A 4,177-nucleotide genomic window follows, 5' to 3' on the forward strand; every position below is an offset into this window, starting at 1 on the left:
GGGAGATTTGTTTTCAATGTGAACATCAAATACACTTGCATTCACATTACACTTCTGTTTTTGCAATGAATAAGCCTTGAGTGCAGAATTGAGTCAAGAGCTTTGTGATAATCAACACTCAATATAAAGGTTATAGGATTTTGGGGTTACATTTTTTTCTTGAATTAAACTGTTTTAATGGTCTCAAAATTCTGTAACAGGTTTTTGGTCAAATTGTTTCCATTTAAAAATTATCTATTTTAAAAATTAATAACTGCAATGAAACAAAAGGTCCACAGAAACTTTCCTTTCCTTCTCAAGCTTTTATGATGCATTGTAATCATTAACCAATCTTTTATTATTAAACTTAAATGGCCAGTTGAGACAAACAGCTCTGAGACCATTTTCCCACCAATGATTAAGGCTGGGGTGGCAGGTGTTGTACAGGATATTCATTTAGTCTTCTGGGCAAATTCTGTGACCTTGTCAGCTATAGCAGCCTTCTTGTCCACTGACTTGATGATACCAACTGCTACAGTCTGCCTCATATCATGAACAGAAAAATGACCCAGAGGACCATAATCAGAGCTCTCCATACACATGGGCTTGCCTGGAACCATGTCAATGATGACAGCATGACCAGGTTTCAGGAATTTAAGTCCATCTTCCAGCTTCTTACCAGAATGATCATTAATATTCTCCTTCAGTGAAGTAAACTTGAAAGCAATGTCAGCAGCGTGACAGTCCAGAACAGGTGCATAGCCAGCCCTGATTTGGTCTGGATGGTTAGGGATAATGACCTGTGCAATGAAGCCAGCTAATTTCATAGGTAGGTCATTCTTGCTATCACCAGCCACATTACCAGGCAGACATCTTTGACAAACATGTTCTTGACACTGAACTCAACGTTTTCCCAGACAGAGTCTCACTCAAAGCTTCATGGTGTATTTTGACAGACTTTACTTCAGTTGTAACATTGACCAGGCAAAGATAATCTTCATGTCTGGTTTTAGAACACCAGCCTCCCTTTGGCCAATAGATATAGTACCAATACCGCCAATCTTGTAGTATCTTGGAGTGGTAGACAAAGGGGCTTGTCAGTTAGATGAGTTGGTGGCAGGATGGAATGCAAAATTTCAAGCAAGGTAGTTCTCTTAACACTGCCATCCTTATAAATGACTTTCAATAATTACCAAATCAATAGTAAGTTACTCTTTACTTACCCAGGATTTTTATGTGTACAAATTTTGATCCTTATCCAAATTATTATTTTATAGGGCTTTAGAAATTCTTTTTTTAGAGATAGAAGTTATGAATATTTTGTATAAAATATATAAACATGTAATTGGCTTATATTTAGAGGTGCCATTGTTTTTCATCTTTTGATAATCTTTTGGTGATGTCTTCTATAAAAAAAAATAGATGGAATAGGTTAAGGATTGTGTCTGAGAGGATGCTGGCAAAATGCTTTGCTAATAATTCCTGGGCTATTTTGAAGCATTTGAGACAGTAATTATGGATCTTATTTGCCTTGCTGCTTTCCAATGTTGTTGAGAAGTTAGAGTTCTGGTAATTGCCCTTGATATAACTGATGTTTTTCAATATATTAGCATTTGATCTAGCTTGTGTTGTCTTGTGTTTGCCTTATGATCATATAGATGACAAGGTATTTTCCATATTCTCTTTTCACTGGGGTTCTTTCTCATTTCACATTCTATTTTTTCCTCAAGTGGGGAAGAGAAGGGAATAAGTATCTGTCAAGTGTATCCTATGTGCCAGGAGCTATGTGCTATATAGATATTATCTCAGTTGATCCTCATAACAATCCTGTGAATTAAGTATTATCATGGTCCACATGTTACAATTCAGGAAACAGAGGCAGATAGGGGTTGAGTAACTTGTCTAGGGTTACATAGCTATTAAGTACCTGAGTCCGTCTTTTATCTCCAGTCTTCCTGATGCCAGGCACAGCACCCTGTCTAACCCTATACCAAGACAACTCTGCCTCTTTAGCAGACTCTTGGAAAGGCAGCTTCATTAAATACTGTGTCCTTAGCCTGTGCTAATGCCTCTCTCCTCCTAGGCTCCCAGTAGCCTGCAACAAGCCTGAAGACAGTGATACTGTCTTAAATAATTCCCAAGAAATGGTGCTTGTGTTTGAACTCCATTTTAGGTCAGGCTTGTAATAGCCACCATATCAGGAGAGAGACATTAGATACATACTATGGTCCTTTCAGAGTAGAATTTGTTTGTCATGTGCCTTTAGAATGGTGTAGGGGTGAGTAGTGATTAGTATCAGCCAATAGCAATGGCTCAATGCTTGTCTTATCAAAAGCAACATAAAACAAAACAAAACAAAACAAAAAACCTTTTTTATTATATAGTTAAAATATCTATATAGCCTTCTTGACATGGAAAAGAAATAAAGTGTTTGGGGCAGCTATTTGCTAGAAGTCTCTTCATACCTTTCCCCTTACCAAAAACAAAATGCTTTCATTTACTTGACCTCATCTTTGTCGTATAGCTTCTAAATAATTTTAATAAAGTTTTATGCATTGTGAAAAAAACAAAACTGAATCATTTAGCTACCAGATGGAAACAGATTCAAAGACCATGAAGTGATCTCAAGTCACTGATACAATAATTGAAATTCATAGGATTGATGATTTCATTTCTAAATTCCCTGAACATTTTTTGTTGCCTCAAATTGGGCAATTTGATGTTCAAGTTTCTACTGCACATGCCAATTAGTTATTTATACAATCTTCCATTACCTGTAATGGTATTTTGCCATTTCAAATTGATTTTTACCATGGTGTTTGACACTTGGCCTTAGGGGCCTTCCTTGACAGGGGGTATTCCTCTATTCCCATGTTTCTTAATGTACCCGAGATTGTTCATATAGTGCTGTGCTCAGTTCCTGAAATGTTTGTACACTTTCTGTCATCCATGATAGATGGTAGATGTAGTAGATGCTATCTTTAAAAATATTACTGTTTTGGTAAAATTTGTCTGCTAGTTAAATTCATGTCATTAAGCTGAGTAAGAGTTTTTTGAATTCCAGTCCAAGTGTGTCCATCTCCTTTTCAAAATAGCTTGAAATATTTTGTTTGTTATTTGTTTCATTTTTAGGTAAAATATCTAGATCTTTCATTAAAATTTTCAGTGACCATAGTGTCTTCAACTTTTTCTTCTTTAGATTTTACTACCTTCTTTATTTCATTTCTTATATCCTCCAGTTCTCATCGTAGGAATGATGTTTTTATTTCTACTATTTGCTCTGAACTGATAAGCAGTATGTTGTTTGCCTTGGAACTGGGTGTACCATTGACAAAAAACAAACAAAACTAATGTGAAACTCTTGCTTATTTTGTTATGCAATAATATTCACATACGTGTTTATATTTTCAGTATATTTCATACATACCCACAATTTATCTGTTTCAGTGGGCAATGCTGTCTACACCAGAACATTTCTAGCATGTGGGACACTGGTATTTTTAATTTATCCTAATATATGGCACACAAAGGAGTGTGACTTTTGCTGTTGTCCTCCATCTCAACGTGATCATCACAATGGTTTTGAGTAAGGCCAGGCTACAGTCCTATGCTGTCACCTTTATTTCTTTGACTCTTAGTAGCAGCTTTATCACACATTTATTGAAATGTTAATCCAAGCAATGACATCACTGGAATCCAACTAGTCAAGGCTTCAAGATTCAGGTCAGGCCTTCATAAGTAGTAGAGCAGTCTCAGCTGCTGTACTTGACGCTGCTTGGCTTTCTCCTCCAGTGCTGCTGTATCACCCCCATTTCCTATGGCACGGATGATGAATTGGGCTTTGAGGATGTTATGATTGTGGTTACTCTTGTTGCCACTATTTTGCATAAGTCTGTGGTTTTAATGGTATAGCGGACTCATGATAAAGAAATGCCCTTCACCAATGCAGATGGGCATCTACTCTGAAACTCACAGTCTTAGAGAGTTCCCCAAAGCACAAGGGGCTAATTGTCTTGCTCAAGGCACATAGTCCATATATATAAGAGGCATGGATTTGAATCTAAGTCTGCCTATGAGCCTGACTCTTTATTCATTTGTCACACTATCTCTTTTTTATTAATAAAAGGTCTAAATACTGTTAAAGTTCAATATAAAATATGCTATAAATGAATGTCAATTAGCCAGTATTAATATATCT

The 4,177-nt window shown here is 36.3% G+C and overlaps 1 pseudogene; it reads right to left on the reverse strand.

Annotated features, from left to right (window-relative positions):
- Nucleotides 1-431: 431 nt before the first annotated feature.
- LOC140502368 (elongation factor 1-alpha 1 pseudogene) lies at nt 432-2,793 on the reverse strand (annotated as a pseudogene).
- Between the last annotated feature and the right edge of the window lie 1,384 nt (nt 2,794-4,177).

Source organism: Notamacropus eugenii, chromosome 4 (genome assembly GCF_028372415.1).
Source record: "Notamacropus eugenii isolate mMacEug1 chromosome 4, mMacEug1.pri_v2, whole genome shotgun sequence".
Lineage (NCBI taxonomy): Eukaryota > Metazoa > Chordata > Mammalia > Diprotodontia > Macropodidae > Notamacropus > Notamacropus eugenii.